This window comes from Gouania willdenowi, chromosome 5 (assembly GCF_900634775.1).
Source record: "Gouania willdenowi chromosome 5, fGouWil2.1, whole genome shotgun sequence".
NCBI classification, from domain to species: domain Eukaryota; kingdom Metazoa; phylum Chordata; class Actinopteri; order Blenniiformes; family Gobiesocidae; genus Gouania; species Gouania willdenowi.
The window spans coordinates 37,125,465-37,151,435 of record NC_041048.1 but is presented as its reverse complement, the minus strand read 5'-3'; the positions used below and the strand labels follow the sequence as shown (position 1 = coordinate 37,151,435).

At 36.6% G+C, this 25,971-nt stretch overlaps 1 long non-coding RNA gene across 1 annotated transcript; it reads right to left on the bottom strand.

Annotated features, from left to right (window-relative positions):
• Positions 1-5,451: 5,451 nt before the first annotated feature.
• On the bottom strand, positions 5,452-5,919 carry LOC114463164 (uncharacterized). The gene is made up of 2 exons (XR_003674070.1): positions 5,730-5,919; positions 5,452-5,527 (listed from the first exon to the last, which is right to left on the bottom strand). It is a non-coding gene; the product is annotated as an uncharacterized LOC114463164 (long non-coding RNA).
• Between the last annotated feature and the right edge of the window lie 20,052 nt (positions 5,920-25,971).

Genomic DNA, 25,971 nt, shown 5'->3' with positions numbered 1-25,971 from the left:
TTGGAACAATGTCCAGTTTTATATACAAGAGAAAACAGTCTCCAGGAAAAAAACAAAACATTTTAATTTATTTTGGTGTCCAGATTGTGGACAAAGATTTGTGTTTTTTGTCAGTTGATTGTGAGCTTGGGAAAATTCCATTTCCATTAAAACAAATGGACCAAAGCTAAACCAAACATTACACTTTTGTAAATTGCTGCCACAATTAAAGAATTAGGAATACAGCTACCAAAGCATATAAACGCTATTATGGAGACATTTTGTGAAGTGATCTGTAAAGTCCTTTTCTTTGGTTATTACCATGTTGTTTGCTGTACACTGTACCCACTGAATGCTTATTAGTATGTATTGATTTATGTCTGTATGTGTACGGAAGCGTAGAGCTGTCACAGTGGAAAATATTTTTTGATCACTATATTGTATAAACAATATACTTATATTGTACAAAACAATATACTATATTGTACAAACAATATAGTATATTGTACAAACATGATATTATACTGTACAAACAATATAATTATTTTAAAAAAGAAAGAAAAAAAAGAAATTCCAACTCAAGAGCCCCTATTCAGCATGTTTTAGATGTTTCTCTCTTCCAACACTGATTAACATTATTTACTCATCATCAAGCTCTTCAGAAGCCTGATAATGATCCTGGTCATTTCAATCAGGTGTGACACCTCTGATTTAGGGTGTTTGTAATTTTTTACACTTGTTCCACTTTTTCTCATTTTTCTTGCCTTACTGTATTTTTTTTTTTTTATGTCTGTTTAGGTGTGCTCATCATATTTGCACTAGTTTATTGGGTCTTGTGATAGCCTTTAATCAGAAAAAAAAGAAGAAAAAAAATCCAAATTTTTCCATTTTTATGCCTTACTATAGCCTTATCTCAGATTTGAGGTGTTTGTAACTTTCTTCTCATTTCCCAAGTTGAGATGTAGCTCAGTGATAGAGTACATACTTTCCATATATAAGGCCTGTGTTCAATCACTGACATCTCAAAGAATAAAACATTCTGAGGCACATTTTGTTTGAAATTCCTTACTATAGCCGTACAACTCATTTTTGGAGTTTGTCACTTTTTTTGAAATTTTTCATGCCTCTCTGCATTTTTAACGAAAATTCCAAAGTTTTTTCATTTTTAAGCCTTACTATAGCCTTACCTCTGATATGGGGTGTTTGTAATTTTTTTTGTCCATTTCCACTTTTTCTCATTTTTCATGCCTAACTGCATTTTTACCTCAGTTTAAGTGTGCTCATCATATTTGCACTAGTTTTGAGGGTCTTGTGATAGCCTTAACTCAGAGAAGGAAAATCCAAAGTTTTTCCATTTTTATGCCTTACTATAGCCTTACCTCTGATTTTGTGTGTTTGCCACTTTTTTTTTCTCCTTTTCCACTTTTCTTATTTTTCATGCCTTACCTCATTTTTACCTCAGTTAAAGTGTGCTCATCATATTTGCACTAGTTTTGAGGGTCTTGTGGTAACCTTAATTCAGAAAAGAAAATTCCAAAATTTTTCCATTTTTATGCCTTACTATATATAGCCTTACCTCTGATTTTGTGTTTGCCACCTTTTTTCTCCTTTTCCACTTTTCTTATTTTTCATGACTTACCGCATTTTTAACCCAGTTTAGGTGTGCTCATCATATTTGCACTAGTTATTAAGGTCTTGTGATAGCCTTTAATCAGAATTTTTTTTTAAAAAAAAACCCCAAAATTTTTCCATTTTTATGCCTTACTATAGCCTTACCTCTGTTTTGGGGTGTTTGTCACTTTCTTCTTGTTTCCCAAGTTGAGATGTAGCTCAGTGATAGAGTGCATGCTTTCCATATATAATACCTGTGTTCAATCCCTGACATCTCAAAGAATAAAACATTCAGAGGCACTTTTTGTTTGAAATTCCTTCCTATAGCCTTACAACTCATTTTTGGAGTTTGTCACTTTTTTTGAAATTTTTCATGCCTCTTTGCAAATATTTCAAAGTTTTTCCATTTTTAAGCCTTACTGTTGCCTTACCTCTGATATGGGGTGTTTGTAATTATTTTACTTTTTCTCATTTTTCATGCCTTACTGCATTGTTATTTCTGTTTAAGTGTGCTCATCATGTTTGCACTAGTTTATAGGGTCTTGTGATAGCCATAACTCAAAAAAAAAATACAAAAATAAAAAATAAATAAAGTCTATCCATTTTTAAGCCTTACTATAGCCTTCCCTCTTATTTGGGGTGTTTGTAACTTTTTCTCATTTTTCATGCCTGACTGCATTTTTACCTCAGTTTAGGTGTGCTCATCATATTTGCACTAGTTTATTGGGTCTTGTGATTGCCTTTATTCAGAAAAAAAAAAAAAAAAAAAAATCCAAATTTTCATTTTTTATGCCTTACTATAGCCTTATCTCAGATTTGAGGTGTTTGTAACTTTCTTCTCCTTTCCCAAGTTGAGATGTAGCTCAGTGAAAGAGTGCAAGAATTCCATATATAAGACCTGTGTTACATCCCTTACATCTCAAAGAATAAAACATTGTAAGGCACTTTTTCTTTGAAATGCCTTCCAACTCATTTTTGGTGTTTTGTCATTTTTTCTCATTTTTCATGCCTTACTGTATTTTTACCTCAGTTTAAGTGTGCTCATCACATTTGCACTAGTTTTGAGGGTCTTGTGATAGCCTTAATTCAGAAAATTAAAATCCAAAGTTTTTCCATTTTTATGTCTTACTATTGCCTTACCTCTGATTTGGGGTGTTTGTCACTTTTCCTCATTTTTCATGTCTGACTGCATTTATACCTCATTTTAGGTGTGCTCATCATATTTGCACTAGTTTATTGTGTCTTGTGATAGCCTTTAATCAGAAAAAAAGAAAAAAACAAAATCCAAATTTTTCCATTTTTATGCCTTACTATAGCCTTACCTCTGATTTGGGGTGTTTGTAACTTTCTTCTCTTTTCCCAAATTGAGATGTAGCTCAGTGATCAAGTGCATGCTTTCCATAAGGCCTGTGTTCAATCCCTGACATCTCTAAGAATAAAACATTCTGAGGCACATTTTGTTTGAAATGCCTTCCTATAGCCTTACAACTCATTTTTTGGAGTTTGTCAATTTTTTTTGAAATTTTTCATGCCTCTGCAAAAATTCCAAAGTTTTTTCATTTTTAAGCCTTACCATAGCCTTACTTCTGATATGGGGTGTTTGTAAAAAAAATTTCTCCTTTTCCACTTTTCTTATTTTTCATGCCTTACCTCATTTTTAACCCAGTTTAGGTGTGCTCATCATATTTGCATGAGTTATTAAGGTCTTGTGATAGCCTTTAATCAGAATTTTTTTTTTAAAAAAAACCCAAAATTTTTCCATTTTTATGCCTGACTTTAGCCTTACCTCTGATTTGGGGTGTTTGTCACTTTTCCTCATTTTTCATTCCCAACTGCATTTTTAACCCAGTTTAGGTATGCTCATCATATTTGCACTAGTTTATTGGGTCTTGTGATAGCCTTTAATCAGAAAAAGAAGAAGAAAAAAAAAGTCAAGATTTTTCCATTTTTATGCCTTACTATAGCCTTACCTCTGATTTGGGGTGTTTGTCACTTTTCCTCATTTTTCATTCCCTATTGTATTTTTACCTCAGTTTAAGTGTAATCATCATATTTACACTATTTTATAGTCTTGTGATAGCCATATCTAAAAAAAAAAATAAAAAAAATAAAAAAAATTTTGTCTTTTAATTTTTAAGCCTTACTATAGCCTCTGATATGGGGTGTTTGTAATGTTGTTGTCCATTTCCACTTTTTCTCATTTTTCATCCCTAACTGCATTTTTACCTCAGTTTAAGAGTGCTCATCATATTTGCACTAGTTATTAAGGTCTTGTGATACCCTTTAATCAGATTTTTTTTTTTTTTTTTTTTTAAAAGTCAAAAAAAAATTATTTTTATGCCTTACTATTGCCTTACCTCTGATTTTGTGTGTTTGCCACTTTTTTTTCTCCTTTTCCACTTTTCTTATTTTTTATGCCTTACCTCATTTTTAACCCAGTTTAGGTGTGCTTATCATATTTGCACTAGTTATTAAGGTCTTGTGATAGCCTTTAATCAAAAAAGAAAAGAAAACTTTATTGCATTTTTAACCCAGTTTAAGTGTGCTCATCATGTTTGCACTAGTTTTTAGGGTCTTGTGATAGCCATATCTCAAAAAAACAAAAAAAACAAAAATTAGTCTTTTCATTTTTAAGCCTTACTATAGCCTTACCTCTGATTTGGGGTGTTTGTAACTTTTTCTCATTTTTCATGTCTGACTGCATTTATACCTCATTTTAGGTGTGCTCATCATATTTGCACTAGTTTATTGTGTCTTGTGATAGCCTTTAATCAGAAAAAAAAGAAAAAAACAAAATCCAAATTTTTCCATTTTTATGCCTTACTATTGCCTTACCTCTGATTTGGGGTGTTTGTCACTTTCTTCTTATTTCCCAAATTGAGATGTAGCTCAGTGATCGAGTGCATGCTTTCCATATATAATACCTGTGTTCAATCCCTGACATCTCAAAGAATAAAACATTCTGAGGCACATTTTGTTTGAAATGCCTTCCTATAGCCTTACAACTCATTTTTGGAGTTTGTCGATTTTTTTTGAAATTTTTCATGCCTCTGCAAAAATTCCAAAGTTTTTTCATTTTTAAGCCTTACTATACCTCTGATTTGGGGTGTTTGTCACTTTTCCTCATTTTTCATTCCCTATTGTATTTTTACCTCAGTTTAAGTGTAATCATCATATTTACACTATTTTATAGTCTTGTGAGAGCCATATCTAAAAAAAAAAAATTAAAAAAAATTAAAAATTTGTCTTTTAATTTTTAAGCCTTACTATAGCCTTACCTCTGATATGGGGTGTTTGTAATGTTTTTGTCCATTTCCACTTTGTCTCATTTTTCATCCTAACTGCATTTTTACCTCAGTTTAAGTGTGCTCATCATATTTGCAATAGTTTTTAGGGTCTAGTGATAGCCTTTAACCAGAAAAAAAAGAATAAAAAAAATTCCAAAGTTTTTCCTTTTTTATGTCTTACTATAGCCTTACCTCTGATTTGGGGTGTTTGTCGCTTTTTTCTCATTTTCCCAAGTTGAGATGTAGCTCAGTGATAGAGTGCATGCTTTCCATTTATTGGGCCTGTGTTCAATCCCTGACATCTCAAAGAATAAAACATTCTGAGGCACATTTTGTTTGAAATGCCTTACAACTCATTTTTGGAGTTTGTCACTTTTTTGAAATTTTTCATGCCTCTCTGCATTTTTACCAAAAATTCCAAAGTTTTTTTTAATTTTTAAGCCTTACTATAGCCTTACCTCTGATATGGGGTGTTTCTAATTGTTTTTGTCCATTTCCACTTTTTCTCATTTTTCATGCCTAACTGCATTTTTACCTCAGTTTAAGTGTGCTCATCATATTTGCACTAGTTTTGAGGGTCTTGTGATAACCTTAATTCAGAAAAGAAAAATCCAAAGTTTTTCCATTTTTATGCCTTACTATAGCCTTACCTCTGATTTTGTGTGTTTGCCACTTTTTTTTTTCTCCTTTTCCACTTTTCTTATTTTTCATGCCTTACCTCATTTTGAACCCAGTTTAGGTGTGCTCATCATATTTGCATTAGTTATTAAGGTCTTGTGGTAGCCTTTAGTCAGAATTTTTTTTTAAAAAAACCCAAAATTTTTCCATTTTTATGCCTGACTATAGCCTTACCTCTGATTTGGGGTGTTTGTCACTTTTCCTCATTTTTCATTCCCTACTGCATTTTCAACCCAGTTTAGGTGTGCTCATCATATTTGCACTAGTTTATTGGGTCTTGTGATAGCCTTTAATCAGAAAAAAAAGAAAAAGAAAAATCTAAATTTTTCCTTTTTTATGCCTTACTATAGCCTTACCTCTGATTTGGGGTGTTTGTCACTTTCTTCTTGTTTCCCAAGTTGAGATGTAGCTCAGTGATAGAGTGCATGCTTTCCATATATAAGTCCTGTGTTCAATCAATGACATCTCAAAGAATAAAACATTCGGAGGCACTTTTTGTTTGAAATTCCTTCCTATAGCCTTACAACTCATTTTTGGTGTTTCTCACTTCTTCTCATTTTTCATGCCTTACTGCATTGTTATCTTTGTTTAAGTGTGCTCATCATGTTTGCACTAGTTTATAGGGTCCTGTGATAGCCATAACTCAAAAAAAAAAAAAAGAAAAGAAAATTAAAGTCAATCCATTTTTAAGCCTTACTATAGCCTTACCTCTGATTTGGGGTGTTTGTAACTTTTTCTCATTTTTCATGCCTGACTGCAATTTTACCTCAGTTTAGGTGTGCTCATCATATTTGCACTCGTTTATAGGGTCTTGTGATAGCCTTTAATCAGAAAAAAAAGAAGAAAAAAAAAAATCAAAGTTTTTCCATTTTTATGCCTTACTATAGCCTTACCTCTGATTTGGGGTGTTTGTCGCTTTTTTCTCATTTTCCCAAGTTGAGATGTAGCTCAGTGATATAGTACATGCTTTCCATATATAAGGCCTGTGTTCAATCCCTGGGATTCTGTAAGAATGAGACATTTTAAGGCAAGTTCTTTTTGCAATGCCTTACATCCAATTTTTGGTGTTTTGTCTTGAATTTTTCATGAAAAAAAATAAAAAAATAAAATTTATACCTTACTTTTGATTTGGGGTATGTTTCAGTTTTTTCTCATTTTCCACTTTTTTTGTCATGCCTTACTGCATATTTACCCTACTTATCATATTTGCACTAGTTTATAGGATCTTGTGATTGCCTTATTTAAAGAAAATAAAAATTAAAAAAATCCAATGTTTTTCCATTTTATGCCTTACTTACGCCAGATTTGTCATTTTTTTCTTCTCATTTTCCACTTTTTCACATTTTTCATCCCTTTCTGCATTTTTAGTTTAAGTTTAAGTGTGCTCATCATATTTCCACTAGTTTATAGGTTCTTCTGATAGCCTTATCTCAGAAAGAGGAGTGTGCAAAAACTGGCAGAAAAAGTGGTAAAAAGTGTCAATATTGGCTTAAAAGTGGGAACAATTTGTTTAAACTGGCAAATAATGGGCATGACAAATCGTGATTGTGTAAATTGGCAAAAATAACATGAAACATGGAAAAAATACTTTCAAAGTGATAACTTATGCAACATTAGGTGGGAAAGTGGTACAAAGGGTTTATAAGTGTTGAAAATATCTTGAAAGTGGAAAAATGTGTAGAAATGGCATTGGAATTTGATGGAGAAGTGGCAGAAAAAGGAGTAATGTATCAAAAATGTATTGAAATGAGCAAAAATATGGCATGAAAAGGTGATGAAAGTAGATTAAATTATGGCAAGTTTGTTATAGTTGCAGAAAAAGGGTAAAAATAAGCAAAAATCGGCTCATATTGTTCAGAAAATATTTTTTGTTTTTCTAAGGCATTTGGTGATCCCTTCCAGTGTTTTCAGACCCCAAATGGGGTCCTGACCACAAGGTTGAGAACCCCTGGTCTGCATAAACGTGAATCTCTGGTCTAGGAGCAATGCCCTGGATTCATCACAAGATGGCGAGCTTGTGTTATGAACTGTTCACCAAAGCTGGAACTATGTTTGGTTTTTTTCTCTTTTGACAAATGTCACTTTTCCATCCCAGTAGACATAAAATGGCACTGTGAGCTCTTTTATTACATTTATTATTTCCCTGGGGATTTCCAGCACATTGTTGCTGTGCTTGTGTCAGACTAACTCCACCTCCAACAGGTCAGTAGACGATGCTGTAAACCTGGCTCTCCACTTCATCCTCCAGCACCTGGACTCCCCAGGCTCCTACGCCAGGATCCTGTTTGTGGACTTCAGCTCTGCTTTTAATACAATAATCCCAGCTCTCCTTCAGGACAAGCTTTCCCAGCTGAACGTGCCAGACTCCACCTGCAGGTGGATCACAGACTTCCTGTCTGACAGGAAGCAGCACGTGAAGCTGGGAAAAAACCATCTCTGCTCCCCGGACCATCAGCACTGGATCTCCTCAGGGCTGTGTTCTTTCTCCTCTGCTCTTCTCCCTGTACACCAACAGCTGCACCTCCTCTCACCAGTCGGTCAAACTCCTGAAGTTTGCAGACGACACGACCATCATCGGTCTCATCGCTGATGGAGACGAGTCCGACTACAGGTGGGAGACAGACCGGCTGGTGTCCTGGTGCAGCCAGAACAACCTGGAGCTCAATGCTTTAAAGACAGTGGAGATGATAGCAGACTTCAGGAAGAACCCAGCCCCCCTCACCCCCCTCACCCTGGGAGACTCTACAGTGAGCTCTGTAGAGTACTTCTGCTTCCTGGGGACCATCATCACTCAGGACCTCAAGTGGGAGCTGAACATCAGCTCCCTTATCAAAAAAGCTCAGCAGAGGATGTACTTTTTGCGGCAGCTGAAGAAGTTCAGTCTGCCAACAAAGATGATGGTGAACTTCTACAGCTCCATCATCCAGTCCATCCTCTGCTCCTCCATCACCATCTGGTACGCTGCAGCTACGGCCAAGGACAAGGCCAGACTGCAGCGTATCATCCACTCTGCGGAGAAGGTCATCGGCTGCAATCTGCCCTCCCTCCAGGACCTGTACGCCTCCAGGATTTTGAGGCGTGCAGGAAAGATTGTGGCCGACCCCTCCCACCCCGGTCATAAACTGTTTCAATCTCTCCTTCTGGTAGGAGGTTTCGGTCCATCAGGACCAGAACCTCCAGACACAAAAACAGCTTCTTTCCCTCTGCCACCATCCACATGAACACACCCCAAGTCACCCACTGACCCCCCCCCCCCCCACCCGATCACCACCTCCACCAGCTTGATACCTGCTGCACTGTATATATATATATTTATATTTATATTTATCCTATTTATCCTTTATTCTCTATCTATCCTTTATTTATCCCTCATCCTTTATATTTATCATTATTATTATTATTATTGTTGCTGGGTTGTGCTTTGTTGTTCTGTTTTTATTTCTTTTATTTCTTTTTGTTGCTTGTTTTGTGCACCAACCACCAAGTCAAATTCCTTGTACTGTCCTCAAAACTGTACATGGCAAATAAAACATTTCTGATTCTGATTCTGATTCTTAGAGGCTTTAGATCAGAGTTGAAGACAAACACACACACAGGGTCAGAGTGAGGTCAGTGCTTTCCCTCTGAGGTCACCAGAGGTCTGAGCAGGTCATTTCCTGCTCCATAGTAGCAGCCCTGTTCCCCTCACAATGATGGGGCTCACTTATTGTATGTGCCATACAATAATCATTCTGAAAATACACACAGAGGAGAAAGCAAAGACAATGTCCGTTAGCGCCAATGCTCATTGCTGGTGAAAGGCCACACAATGGTAGCTTCTGTTTGTTGTGGAGTGAGTAAAAAGCTGCAGAGGTTCGTTCTCACAGCAGGAACACCTTAACACACTCGTGCCAAACTCAAGGCCCGGGGGCCATATTTGGCCCTTTACAGCAGTGGTTCTCAAACTTTTACGGATCAAGTACCCCCTTTCTCTTATTTCTGAATCCAAGTACCCCCTTTGTCCTACTGCAACATTTTGCTCAGAATTCTGTAAAAAAGAACAACAATAGAGCATAATGATAGAATGAATGAGTGACAACACACATTTTAAAGAGCCCTATTGTAAATAAGTGGAAAGTAACAGTATTTAGTGCCTCCTGAATGGATTTATTTTATAGTTTTTTTTTTATCATTTCTGGTAATATCCCACCTGTATTTTCAGTTCATATTCTAATCGATATAATTTCTATCATGTGTTTTTGGTGTCATTTTTTATCTCAGTGTGTGCATATTTGGTGTCATTTTATTAATTGTTTCTTATGTCATTTTGTATGTTTCTCTGTTTTTTTGTAGTGATCTTCTGTATTTTTCTCTCATTAGTGTCTTTGTTGTCAATTTGAATGTTGCTGGTAATAGTATTTTTCTTTCTTAGGACCTGTACTACAAAGCTAGATTTCCTCTTATTGCGTTAACTTCCGGGATTCAATCAGTGTGTGCTGGACTAGAAAGCTGGCTAACGTCTTACAGAGCTAAATCACCATGGTAACTTAGGCTGAACGGCTAAAATGGCCGGGACCAGGTTTTGCTCTGGATAAGATCTGAGCGAGTGCTAAAGTTCAGCCTCCTGACCAATCAGTTCTCTTAGAAAATGACCTGTTCAATTCAGTGTGATGTGTGAACACGTCACTGTCAGAGCCGTATAAAGAGAGCGTTGCGACAAAGTCCAAAATGCTTGATCGTCACGTGATTCATGTTCCCGGAAGTTAGTGGCGGCCATTCGAATCCATTGATTCCTAATGACATAACTTGGATTTTCGGTAGTTTGTCACCAATAACTGCATTGATTGACAGTATTTATAAATTACACCGTCATATGTATGCTTATATACAATATGTGTTTATGTAGTTCCATGAATAGTTTTTTCCTATAGTAAATTTGTATTAATAATTAGTGTAAACAGCTTACCTGCTTTTTTGACATAGTTAAGGCCAACATTAATTTGGTTGAAAAATGTGTTAATGTGTATTATATACAGAATGTCTTGCTTTAAATTTACTTTCATTTTCTTAAAAAAAAAAAAAAAAAGGGGGTCATTAAAAACACCACATCCAGACAACACATATTGAAAACATATTATGTTCATAAATATATAAAAATAGACATTATATTTTTTTTTACTATGAACTTATGTACCAAGACAAATTCATTAAATAAATGTCTAACAGAATCGAAAACATTCATAACTTGTCATGCAGTTTGCTGTGCTGCATGGGGATGCTCCAATCGTTCTGAAAAAGGAGTGAAAAAAACAGAGGAGAAAGAAATGTTTAGCCAAAGTCAGCATCTGGATTATAACAATAAAAAAATCTGTAAGGCAATCATATTCAAACACTTAATTTGCACTTTTTCCACAAATAACACAATTGAAAAGCTTATTGATTGATGAAAAAAAAAAAAAAAAAAAAAAGATATGTAGCTTATGTGGGTAGATAAAACTGTGTAAAGTAAATGCTAAAGTAAATGATCCCTTAATTTTCTAAGAAGAATTTAGGATTTATTTCTTTTTTTTCAGAACATGAAAACAGCGGTAGTGTATCTCACAATGAAAAAGAAAAAAAAAACGATAATAATAAAAGTAATGAAAAATAAAAATACAAAAATACAAAAAATGAAAATAATAATAATAATAAAAATGTACTAGTTTAGCGGGCGATAATCCACTAACATGCCATAATGCACACGTTAATGAGTTTAGATACGCTGATAATAATAATAATAATAATAATAATAACGTCTTACCATTCAAAAGTGCATCACAAACCGTCTAGTCCGCTCTAGTTCCATTGGCTACAATAGTAAACTCATCACTGTGTGAGGTGTGAGGCTCCATGAGCCGCCATTGCTGTAAAAAATGAACCATTGGAGTGAACGGCGTTGTCGCAACTCTCTCTCTATACGGCCTGGTCTCTGTGTGGATCTGATGTGACACTGACAGGAGAGAGAATATTTAGACATAGATGCAATCCTTTCATTTACTGATGACATTATTATATATTATTAATTCATTAATTCATGTATTCTGGGGTGATGCAAAGAGCTTCAGTCCTGTATGATAATATAAAATATAAATATATTCCACCTTATGATTTAGGCTGAGCTGTATAAAAGTCTGAATTATGGATTTTAATTCTTCATATTTTTAAAGAATTATTCCTCAATTGTGATGTAAATTCCTCTGCACAGTTTCTCCGTGATTGTGATTGGTCTGACGCTGTAATCTCCATCTCTGTCACAAGAGCGCGCACGTAGCCAGGCTGGAATCAACTCGCTTAACTTCGCGAGTTGTAATCTAGATTTGTTGGACGGACAATGTTTGGTTAGGTGAAGCCCGCTAATGGAGATAAACCCAGGATATTATTATCTAGCTTCGTAGTATTGACCCTTAGTGTGTGTTTTTGTTGTACTTTTGTGTATTTTGTTGTTTGTCTGTTCTTTTTTTTTCAGTATATTTTTCACTTATTTTGTGTGTTTTTGTTGTCGTTTTGTGAGTTGCTGGTAATATTCATTATCATTTTTAACTAAAAATAAAGATTCTAAACCCCCATATTTTTATTGCTTTTATTTTTAAATTTTCTTCTCTCACTCAAGTACCCCCTGTAGTACCATCGTGTACCCCCATTTAAGAAACACTGCTTTAGAGCATCCAACTCAGCCCACATGCAGGAGAAGGTAAAAAGGACAGAGAAAGCATGAATCATTGCATAAATGATTAAGTAATTCAGTTGTAGATGTCTGAACCGCTCCAAATACACAAATTCAATGAAACTCCACAATATTTGCCGTGGCTCATCGTTTTCTGTGCTGTCATTTTTAATCACAAATTGTTACAATTTTCCTTAAAGGATTTCACAAAAAAGTTCTAATGCTAAGTCAGTGCTAAAGTTAGGTTAATGTTATTGCTAGGTCAATGCTAATGCTAGGTTAATACTTATGCCTGGCTAACGCTAAGTTAGTGTTAATACTAGGTAAGGGTTAATGCTAGGTTAATGCTATTGCTAGGTTAATGCTAATGCTCGGTTAGTGTTAATGCTAGCTAATGCTAGTTAATACCAATGCTAGTTAATGCTAATGCTAATTTATGCTAATGCAAATACCAGCTAATGCTAGTGCTAATGCAAGGTTAGTGTTAATGCTAATGCTAGTTAAAGCTAATGCTAGCTAATGTTAATGATAGCTAATGCAAATGCTAGCTAATGCAAATGCTCGCTAATGCTAATGTTAGTTGATGCTAATGCTAGTTAATGCTAATAATAATATATGTTAATGCTATCTAATGCTAATTTTAATGTTAGCTAATGCTAGTTAATGCTAATGCTAGCTAATATTAATTAATGCTAATGCTTATTAATGCTATTGCTAAGCTAATGCAGTGTGACGAGGGCTAGCACCTGCATCTTTACTTGCATTTTTGTCAAGAAATGCAAATATTCTAGATGCGTAATGCTTTGACGTGTAGGTAAACTATCCCATTAGCATGATTTACCTTCTGTATGAATAAGGCTACAGTTAGGTCTCAGGTGTGGTTAGTCCAAGGCCAGGATGTGACTGCTATGGTTGCAGAAGAGCTGCGGTTTATCTGTTGCTGTGAACGACGCAAAATAACCATTTGAACCGGAATTCATGAGCTGCACTGTATCCTGGTGTGGCAAAACCTACCCAACGTGTGTTTAAAGCCAATGGTGAGTTTTGTGCAGGGCGTTGGTTGGTTGGACTGACTGTTACGCAGAGAGAGTGGAACATCGTCTTCCTCTCGACCGCAGTATGTTCTTTTTTTATCTGCCAGTAATAATGAATATGCAACCCTAAAGGTGGGTTCACATTGAATCAGAGTGTAGGAGGCGAACGTGAGAGCCATTGGCCCTGAGACGTACTGATGATTGATTACATTGAGGACTCACCTGCTCTTCTCTCTTTCTTAATCTTTTCTTCTTGGAAATTAGACACACACACACATACACACACACATACACAAAGAAGGAGAGGCAGAAGTCACCAGTCAGGGAACAATATCCTGCTCAGAAGACCCAGTCATAAATCACTGAGACAGAGCCACCAACCTCCCTGTCAACATATTATTATGCACACACTCCTCTTGACATACACTCACTCAATTCATCTACTGCCGTTCTGCAGTTATAACGAAGGCGTGTCATCAAACAGAAGAAATAGGAGCCGAATGCAAATGGTAAACTGGCCCTCACCTGAGCTCTGTCACTGCACACACACCCAGGGGTGGACACCACGTAGAAGTCGTTATTAAGTCAGTAATGCTCAACATGTGGCACTTTGTCTTCATTTAAATTATCATTCCTCTAGGAAACCTCTTTTTACCTATTTTCTTTGGCCATTTTGCAACTTCGTTTGTCCCATTTTTGCCAGTTTTTTTTTTAAATGTTTTCCTAATAAAGTCACCAAGTGTAAAGCTAAATGTTGGTGGGGTGTGTGGAGCGTGGGCGGGGCCTCATGATCGACAGGTGCTTACTTGCCCACTTTGCATAATTTCAAAATATTTAGCTTTAAACTTGGTGATCGATTTAACATTTAGATTTAGATTTAACATTTACATTTAGATTTAATAGTTTCAGCGAGATTCATTTTGTCTTCATTTTTAATAGTATGTTAAAGTTGAGGTTTCGTTTAAGATAACCTTGTCTGAATAAATGAAACATCAATTTAACATAGATTTAGATTTAATATTTAGATTTAACATTTAGATTAACTTTTACATTTAGATTTAGATTTACATTTACATTTACATTTAACAATTAGATTTAACAATTACATTTATATTATATACATTTTTTTATGTTTACACATTTTTAACACTGATATAGAACATGCTGTGTTACATGAATTTCTGTCTCAAATGACAGAAAAAATTGCTAAATGTTCAAAACATGTTGGCTATGAAAAAGTGAGTTTTTACATTCGGCACCCCAAAAACGGGACCGGCCCACTTTGGGTCGACGGCCCACCAGGACGATGGCCGGGATGCCAGATGGCCAGTCTACCCCTGCTCACACCTACAACAGGAGCTCTGTGTCCCGACCCTCTGCAGCAGCCATTCCTCAGTGACAGGCCGCTGGGAACGAGGGGATGAGAGGCTCTGAAGGCCAGGGTTGGGCCCAGCTAGGGCTGCACGGAAAGCCCCAGCTCGGGCTCTGTTGTCCTGTGCAGGTGCCAGGTGGGATGTGGTCGGGTGTAGAAGCTTGATGGTGAGGAAGAGGAGGACAATGAAGGTATCTGTGGCTGCCGGTCGCAGCTGCAGGAGGTGGGGAGGAGTAGGGCTGACAGATAAGACGTCCCCACAGTGTTGGGGAGCGCAGAGATGGAGATGGGACTTCAAACAGAGACTTTGGCTTTGGGTGAGGAGAGATGCATTCTTGTCTGGCATGGATGAAGATGAAGGGCACGAAAAATGTGGAAGTCAAAAGTCACCGTCGAGCTCGGATGTTTACATCACACACACACTTTCCTTCAAAGCCTCTATATCTTTGTGCATATTGATGTCAACCTTCCTTACTGGATGGATTTGTATTGATGGGACAGTAATCCTCTTCCCTTGCCGCCCTTGTGTGCAACTGTCCACAGCTCCCACTAAGACCCACTGATCTCTGCCACATGGCGCTTTATCAAAGCACTGATGGTCATGCCTCTCAGGGTAAGTTTTGCCAAAAATGCCCACCGTGTGGCTCATGGATGTTCCCCGATGAGGAGGATAAGCTGCAGATGAAGGTCTACTTAAGACTTTTGTATCGTCTCTGATCAAATGAAGACAAGTGAAACAAAGCTGCTCTCTCAATCAAACACACACACACACACACACACACACACACACACACACACACACACACACACACACACACACACACACACACACACACACACACGTACGCACTTCCTACTCTCTCCATCAGACCTGATTAGAGTGACAGGGGCACTTCCCATTGGCTGTGAGCGTGGCCCTTTCCATGCCAGGGCAGCCAATTTCCCCTACTTCAGAGCTGATAGGAAACTTTGATTGTCCTCAGAGCTCCGAAAGAGACAAAGAGACTTTTCCTCCTGCAATCCACATATCACTGCATCACATCTCTTCCTACGATATGTCTTCACACTTGCTGACCCCTCCTTTCCTCTCCATCTTCCCTTTCTACATTTAAAAAAAACACAGTTTCTACTGCAGGCTGCAGAAAAAGTGGGGGATGCTCCGACTGTCGGACAGGAAGTTTCACCCAATGCATCATGTGAAAGTTTTCTACTAGTGCATTTACATGCACGGCTATCAAGCTATGCTCATGGGTGGATTAAAGACCAAGGCTGTGTTGTAAATGTCATACTAACGTACTACTCATACTAAGTCTAATGTCAAAATTAGTATGTAGTGCATTCAAATTAGAAATACACGGATGTATACTAAATAGGGAAATTTTTTAAGTGTGCACGGTGGGCATACCGCCCCAGGATGCATTGCGAGCGCAATGTAAAATCACCCTGGGAACGGCTTCAAGCTAAAAATCAAACATCCCCTTTTCAAAATAAAAGCATCTCTTCTTGTCTTCCAACAGTTTTTAATGCTTTTGTAAATAGGGCTCTTGTTTTGAAGTTTACCAGAAGTTTTGTCAGGAGCACAATGGGTGGTCTCCGAAAATCTCCAAAATGTCAGCATGAAATGAGTTTTATGAATTAAATGAGCACATGTTGATATTCTACTTGGTCACTTTCTCTCCTAAAATGTTTACAGAACAGAGATATTTAGCCTCAGTGTGATTCAGGTTTTTGTTGTTGTAGGTTCTAAATGCATCTTGGGAAACTTGGAAGCATACTTCAGTGGGAACACTCATCATCCTAATCATTTCCAACACAGCCATAGCCCTTGTCTTGTCTGAGTTTTTATGTAGGAGAGAAATTCAACTTTGTCTGTCTCCGCCTCCATAGTATCCCTGTATCCTTTACGAAACAGTATATCTTAGTTTCAGTCTACCTGAAGAGGAATTTTTTCCTTTGGCCATGCATTCTAAAATGTTCTGTAGCAACATGATATTGGTTTCCTCCTCCATCTAACAGTGAACCTTCTGCTTCTTGCTCACCACAAATCTCCTACTTCTTCCCATCAAGCTTGCATGCCATACATTCAGGCTGTGTTCAAAATATCACACTAACGTACTATGCACTACAAACTCAATGAGTATATACTGTCTACCATCTACTAGAAGTATAGGATGATGAATGATGATGACGGTTCCCACTGAAGTATTCTTCCAAGTTTCCCAAGATTCATTTAGAACCTACAATGACAAAAACCTGAAGCACACTGAGGCTAAATATCTCACATTTTAAGTGAGAAAGTGACCAAGTAGAATATGAACATGTGCTCATTTGATCTATAAAACTTGCGAAAACACATTTCATTCTGACATTTCAGAGGATTTTTGGAGACCCTCCATTTTGCTATTGAAAAAACTTCTTGTTAACTTCAAAACAAGAGCACTAATTACAAATGTGTTAAAAAAATAAATAAAAATTTTAGCCTCTGAAGACGTAGGGCCAGAGGACGGCCCGCCCTCCTCCCACCCACTGCGTAGCCGAGCTCATGCTGCTTTATAAACACGAGACAGAGCGTGGGGGCGGGGCGTTCACCGGTACATACATAGACTGTAGAAAATACATACATAGCACTGTGCGAAGGACGCTGAAATGTTCACCTTCGTGGGCGTGTCTGGTTACATGTCAATCACGGGAAAGAGCTTCCTGGAGGCGTGGCTTCTCCAGCTCAGTGACACGTCAAATTTGTCATCAAAGTGGGAACGCGTCATCAAAGTGGAGCGAGGTGTTTGTGCTCACCCTGCAGTAAGAAAGGAGCAAATCACCCTCTAACTAAAAATTGATGGAATCAATGAAAAAAAACACTTTGGGCATGTGTATGAAGCCCTAACAGCACTTTATCATGTTTAACGCACAGAAAAGTCAATTTAGCTTAACATGGGCCCTTTAAAGCCGGTCCTAGGACGATTTTACATTCTGCTCAGAATGCATCAAGGGGTCATTGAGTACGGCTAGTGTGCCCACCGTGCATACTTAAAAAATGTCCCCCTATAGTATACATCTGGGTATTTCTCGTGTACTCAATCTTTTCATACTATCTAATGTGAACACTACATACTCATTTTGACGTCAAACTTAGTATGAGAAGTACGTTAGTATGATATTTACTACACGGCCGCACTGTTAGCTAATCTACCAAGGTGGCACCACAGATGGTGTTTTGTCTATAAAGGTTTCCAATTTTTTCATATTTGTCTTATTATTGTAGCACCGAAACGCCAAAGAAAACTCCTGATTGTTCAATTCCAGCCGAGCAAACATGTTTACATGCAATTCAAAATGTATACTCTCAGATGAAGACATTTATTATTTTTCTCGAGCTATGTAAACACATGATTTACACTCTGGGCTCATCCTTGACCTTTGTCAGCACTGCCACCAGGAGCAGTTGGATACTAAGGTCGGGTGAAGCCATTCCTGGCCAGGGGGCACGGTAATAATAAGTCCAACAGCTAATATACAGCACACCAACAGGAAACATCTCCTGCTTTCTCTCTCCACCCAACACTGACCCTGCCCGAGAACACACTTCCTGTCAGAACTACTCCAACTTCCTGTCCAGCCGCCAGGAATCCGAGCAGGAAAAATTCAGCTGCGTCTGTTTGATTATAATAATATTACCCTGTCGTTGTTGCTCAAACCCTCTTGCAAACAAACACAGATATACAAAGTACTTCTGATTTAGTGAGTTAAGCTACAAAGATGTAAGTTTGAAGGTGAGCTAAAATAATGTTTAGTAAAGATGCCTCTTCTTTGCTCGATTACTCAATTCAAACACATGCAAATTACACCTAGTGATAAATGGATTGCAGATAAAAGGCTTTTCATTCAATATTGTATCGGGAACCAATTCATGTTTTAAACTCCAACCTAACCTTTCTAGTTTATATGAAAAATAGTTTATTTTAATTGAATTGTTTGTTTGAAAAAATATTTCTAAAATACAATCATTTTGCACATTCAAATACTCTACTATATATTCATACATACATTTATTTAGACCGTAGCGTTAAGGAGTCACATCTAGCTCATTTTGACCTGAAATAGGGTGAAATATAAAAATCCGAGTAACAAGAACATGCCATTATTTAAAAAGTAACTAAACCCCAAAATCATTTTTTTTTCCTGCTGGAAATAAATGTATTTGTTACAAAGTAGTGTTGTTTATTGACCCTTGTCCAACTCTTGACGTTTTTGTCAATTTGGCATGTGATGTACAAGTGACTGTCCTCTACGGCAGTGTTTCCCAACCTTTTTTGTCTCATGTACCCCCGAGGCCTCTCTCCAGATTGGGAGAACCCCTTCATCACTCCAATTTAGTAAACTTTCTTGTTTTATTTACAAGTTGTTAATAGCTTGAAAATGTCAACCTGTACGTTTAACTCACACTAAATATCAGTTTTGTGCATTACAATTATTGTATAGCAGAGAATATATTTACCTCAATTTTTTAGTAATGTGCATAACATGTTAGTAACAATTTAGTAGGATAATAAGGCCACAATATTGTTTATTTCATTAATGCAGTTTATTGTCAACGGGTGGAAAAGATGTTGAATGAGCATTTACAGTATCTGAAATAGGCTTAAAAATGACTCAGCATGTTAGAAATAGATTAATCAATGTTTCCAAGTACCCCCTACAATGTGTTCAAGTACCCCTAGGAGTACACGTACCCCTGGTTGGGAACCACTGCTCTACGGGGTGAAACTTACAATTGAATCTTGCTATTGGCTGAGAATGGTGGTTTGTGACAATTTTGGTGGCTTATGAAGTCACGAATCGCCACTGTTGGCCCCGCCCCTTCAATAAAAACTAGCACCTGTGGACTCTGCAATGTGGCGAGTAGGTTGGATTGAGAAAATTGTGAATAGAGAGTTATAGTGAGTAGCTAGTTTGCATAGCATAGATTGTTCTTTGTAGATTTAATAGAATAAAGTGGGTGTGTCCATACTGGTCCAGGAGCCCCACCCATAATCAAGGCCTTTTTTTTAATTTCCAGGTCAGACGCACATTAGCCAAAACCTCAGCGTTTAGTTACTCAATACTTGACTTTTTCCCTATATTGTTGTTATGGGGGTGCAATTGTAGGGACTTTATATTGTAAGTGTGGTAATCATCTCATTGAGGTTAAAGTAAAATCATCTTTTTGTAATGCAGAATTGTAGAATATGTGATAGATTAAGTCACTGTATTGACTGTATTGTATTATTGAGGGAGGGTCCATAGGCAGAGTTCATGAGACGATACATTAGACGATATAGGGCTCACGACAACGATACAATATTTTTGAAAGAGAAAAAAAGTTGCAGTTGAAAAAATAACCATGCTTTCATTTGACTTTGGGTATACTTAAATTAAATTACCACAGAAGAAGGTTTCAAAAAATTACAAACCACTTGAAAAAGAACAGAAAACATCAAGTTGAAATATTTTACAAATATTTTTACGTTAGAAATAGAGCTTAAACACAAGTCTCTGATTGCCAATACGTGTGTTTAGTGATTATCAATAAATCTAACAATATTTTTTTGGACTGCGGGATGTTATTGTGACAGGTAGTGAAAACCAATACACACTCAGGGAGAACATGCAAACTCTAGTCTGGAAACTATGGTCATTTGGGCTGAAACCACAACCTTTTTTTCTGTGGCAGTGATTCTTCCTCATCATTAAAAAACTACAGCATGTAAACCATTGCTAAATTATAATTCTACTCTATTTAAAAAAAAAAAAAATTCCACTGTTAACTGTGGATTCTTTCAGAACCAACGCTGCTATTTTGCAGTTTAATAAACTCTGACTAAATAAATAAATGACTTTGAAATACTGAAATAAACTAAGAGCAGATAAAGAAATAAACGTGGTTGTAATTTTTATTTCTTGGTCAGTTACTCATTGACTAATTCTTTCTAAAATAAGACTGGGTCATGACACTGCATCCAAAGTACAGTAGCTTATAAAAGTATTCAAACCCATCGGACGTTCCACATTTTCAATTTACAACCGCAAATGTCATCGTAATTTATTGGGATTTTAAGTGAAAGTGTGGCTTTCAAAAGTTTTCTAGTTAATACTTTGTAGAACCACCTTTAGTTATCAATTTTTTTGGGTGGGATTTTCACTATCTAACACACATCTACAAACTGACATTTTTGCCCATTCTTCTTTGCAAATGATCTCCAGCTCAGTGAAACTGGACAGAGATCATCTGCAAATTTTAGTCTTTGCTCGAGATTTTTTTTTTTTATTGGATTAAAGTTTGAACTTTGACTGGACATAAATATATCTAAACATGGACATGTATAATGTCAATTCATACTTTTTTACATGTTTGTATGAAATTGCCTGGTGCTCTGTGTGATGTTATTGGTTTACTTTATGCTGTTTGTTCACAAATGGCCTCCAATGCAGGGGTTCTCAACCTTGGCGTCAGGACCCCATTTGGGGTTGTGAGCCACTATGAGGGGGTCACCAGATGCCTTTAAGAATCTAAGAATATTTTTTAAACAATTTGAGCCCATTTTTGCTTATATTTAACCTTTTTCTGCAATGAGACCAAACTTGCCATAATTTCACCTATTTTCATTACTTTTTCTTGTCATGTTTTTGATCCTGTTAATGTAGTTTTGCTACATTACTCCCATTTCTGCCACTTCTCCATCATATTCCTCTTTTTGCACATTTATTTCCTTTTAAAAAAATTTTCAGCACATATAAACCCTTTCCACCCCCCCCCAATGTTGCATATGTTGACCCATTATTGTCACTTATAACCTCTTTTCACCATTTTTTGCCAGATTAACCACAGTCACAATGTCATGCCCATTATTTGCCAGTTTAAACTAACTGTTCCTACTTTTTAAATTGCATTACCCCAAACCTTCCCCCATTTTTGCCACTTTGAAGCCAATATTGGCGCTTTGAACCCTTTTTAGCACTTTTTCTGTCTGTTTTTGGCCACTCTAATTTGCAACTTTTAACTGATTTTTGTTTTTTTAACATCCAATTTCTCCTCCTTTTCCACCATTTATGTTCACTTTTAACCCATTTTATTTCTGATTAAAACAAGGATTTACATCTTTAAGATGACTATATACTATGGTGCAAATAATAATAATGGATAACAGTGGATATTATTCAGATAAATAAATAAATGTGGTTATCACAGATTCATAGAATAATGGACCATCATTTTGCTGATTTTATATATGAACCCCAGAAAAATCTCTCCCCTTTATTCCCGCTTTATGACCCTGTCTCCACATGACTGTTCTTCAATGATCATATCTGGGTTCAACCACCTTCAGGTACAGTGGAGGTCCCCAGTCTCTGGAACCTTTATTTTGGGGTTGGGGGCTAAAAAGATTGAAAACCACTGCTCTAAACCAGACATAGGCAACTGGTGGTCTGGGGGCCACATGCGGCCCACTGTCTAATTTTATGCAGCCCCCAAATTAAATGTACAAAATGACAGAAAAATACACAAAACAAAAGAAGACATAAGAAATACAATAGAATTACAACATTTCAGGAAAATTACAGTAAAATACAAGAGTAAAACACAGAAGATATACTTAAAAAAACAAAAAACAAAACTACAACAAAAAGGAACAAAACGAAAACAGTAATGCACAAAATGACAACAAAAATACACAAAAAGACAAGAAAAACACACAAAAAAGACTCTGCAAACCCACAGTACTCACAAACAAACAAAACAACAGAAATACATAAAAAAAACTCTAAAAAACGCAAAATGACAGCCCAAATACGCAATATGATTCAAAAAAACATAAATTTTATTAGAAAAAGACAAAAACGGACCACAGAAATGCACAAAATGCTTCACAACGTGTAAGACAACAGCAAATTTGCATGTGTTAATGCTTAGATCAATCATTAATCTAAATGCTGACATGAATGTTGATCACGTGGCCCTCCGATCACGCAAACACGTTTCCCCTGCTAACCAACCCAGTCCTTCAGTACCGACACTGGCCGCTAGGGGTCGTCCTCTAACTGTGCATGTGCTCCTGCACGCGCGGCCTCTCGGACTCACAGCGGCCTCCATCATTGCTGCTTTTTCCTCAGAAACCTTTTCATTTACATCAGTGTTCGTCTAGTGCATTAGTCTAATGGCATTACGTGAAATCATAAGGGCGCGTGCATGTTTATGAATGTGCCCTGAGTGAGGGGGCACGCGGGCAGGCCGGGTTGCTGACTTTGTGTTTGACCTTTACTGAGCACGAGCTAATCCCAGCTATAATAGAACCCGGGACCGATATGGAAAGCTGCTCTCCGTTATCTGGGTTGTCCTGGAGACCATCAGCGCACCGAAGCCGGTGGAGATGCCTTGGTATTAACAGGGGGCGCGTGCGTGCGTGCGTGCGTGTGTTGTCTGCTGGAAAATGTAATTTTTTTTTCTTCCATCATGAGTGTCACTTATAAATATATCATAATAAAGTCATTTTTATACTCAATTAAAAATGACATTTTAATTTGAAAACACAGGCTTATTGAGTGCAAGGATTTTCTTTCTCTTGATTTTAAAATTAATACTATTTTAAGATATTATACAATTTTGTTTGTAAATAGTCTGCCCATGCATGTATGTATATAGCCATATATTAGTGTTTGCATACATGTATGTATATATGTATATGTACTTGTATAAACGGACGCACATGAGTGTATGGACATATGTAAAACTCTGTAAATTTTTTTTACAACACTTGTTACTTAATTAATACATTTTTCCTATAGTGAAATCCTGTTTTAATTTTATTCTTCTGCACAACAATAATGTTGCATTATTATTATTATTATTATTATTATTATTATTATTATTAATATATGTATTTTTTTGTGCACATGTACATCGTTTTATGTCACACTTGCTTTGGCAATGTAAACTTGTTTCTCATGCCAATAAAGCTATTTGAAATGAATATATATATATATATATATACCATAACCAAGCTGATTGGTCACATCAATAAAGGGTTTAATTATTTAATTATTGACTTGTTTATGCAGATTTAACATTTAAATCTGTTTATAAACGTATGTTATTAAGGCGTGATGGAAATGTATTATTGTGTCTCACCCTCAAGGTTGAGAAATTAGAACAGAAATAGGTAATTTTTCGATTCTCAAATTAAAAACTTATCGAATGTAATACAGTGTTAAAAAAAAGGTCATATTTATTATTTTAATTCTGCCCTGGTGTTTTTTGGGTTTCATCCCAGAGCAAAAGATGAGACCAATTAAAAAGATAAGCATCACATCACAGTGATGTATGTTTAATACATGCTTGCATTGATATGTAAAGTGCGTGTGAGCCAATTGTCTGGCTAATAATAAACGCACGTCTAAAAGCTCTTTATTGAAGCCCATATTATTGGCTGCAGTGTAAAAACAGTGTAAATATGTCTCATTCCAGGCTGCGACTATCCGTCTCTATCAACCTGCACCATCTCCCCCCACCCCATCCCCCCATCCCTCCACCCCCCCCTACCACTACCAAATGATGCATTAGATGCATTGAATGTATTTGTTGTGCAACTTTGAAAGGCGGCGATAATCTGGGAGCGAGAGATAAGGAGCAGCGATTTATTCTGCAGCACTTTGGACCTCGCGCTCCGTGCAGCCTCGGTGGGTGCTGCTGACACCCTCAGCAGTTTGCTGATAACGATTAGGCCATTTATTATCTTCACACAGAACAAAGATTGCATAGAGCCGATGAAATATCACCCCCGGTAATAATCAGAAAAAGAAGAAGGAGAAAAGCTGTGGTATCTGTGCAGTGTGTGGATATAATATCAGCCTGTGACAAATAACGCAGGGCATGCTTTAAATACAGAAAAAAACGTGGAAAATTAATTAACTAAACAAGTGCAAACAGACATGGAAATAAGCTGAAGATGGACGGATTTATTTTATAGAGAGAGTTAGTTTAGTAACGAATAATAATAATAATAATAATTATAATAATAATATTGAAGTTTATGAGCAATTTTACGGCTGTCTGTGTGTCTAAATCAGTGTTTTTCAACCTTTGGGTCGTGACCCCTTGTGGGGTCGCCTGATTAAATGTATATCTTTTTATCACTGTTTTCATTATTGTTATTTTTCAAATTAAACACAACACACAATCATAAACCGTATACACTTTCACTTCCCCAAATATGAATCTTGTTCAAATAAAATGTGGTATTAAAAAAAATAAGAAAAATTATATATATAGAAAAATATAATTTACTCTAACATTTGTGTTTTTAGAGAGCATGCTTATATATTACAAATGATAATGTTAAAATGCCAACAAAGAACCTACTGTAAGGTGATTTATGATGGAAAAACAACTTAACCCAGACCACAAAAAGTAGGTTAGAAATAGCCAAAAGAAAACAGTAATACATAATAAAATCATTTAAAACAACAGTAGTTCTTTGGATTTATTTACTTTTTGTCACTCGTGCACATGCAGGTGCACATTTAAACTCCAGAGTTGGAATCCAAAGCCTCTCTATTATTTAATTCCTTGTGTGCGTGTGTGTGCGTGCGCGTGTGTGTGCGTGCATGTGTGTGTGTGCATGTGTTTTATACTTTTGTACTTTGGGGAGCACGAGCTTCCCCCACGCACCTGCCTCGCGCACGAGCCCACAGTCACGTGAAGGAGATTTTAGGAGCTTTGCATGTTTTACACTTTAAACACACACGCGTGTGTGCACACAGAAACAAACGCACACACTAGGCTTCTTGACCCAGAAATTTAAAGAAATTCATATATATATATATATATATATATTATGTATCAAAATACCTGTCTTAGGAGTTGCTGCTTTCTCTATTTCTCAGAACAGCATGAAAAGCATAGTTAAATGGATTTCTGAGTGTGGCCACACTACAGAACTCACTCGCACGTGCTGTCCCTTAATTAGAGGAGAAAAAAAGTGGTGCATATTGTACAGCTGTTTGTTAATAAACGTGCCTGTGTAGTATTTTTCATCAGCAAATTTAATCTAGGATTGTCTACTTCATTTGAGTTAAAAAATATTGAGATTTATATCGTGTATCGCCGTTTTGAGAAAAACATCGAGATGGGTTTTGGTCCATATCGCCCAGTTTTATAGTTGTATGAGGTTAAGGTTGTGTAACTGATATTCTCTCCATGCATCATACATCATCACCTGCTTCACAGTTGTAAACGATCAGCATATCATATAAACGTGTTGATTGTTAGAGTGTGTGTGTAATAGCGCTGGGTTA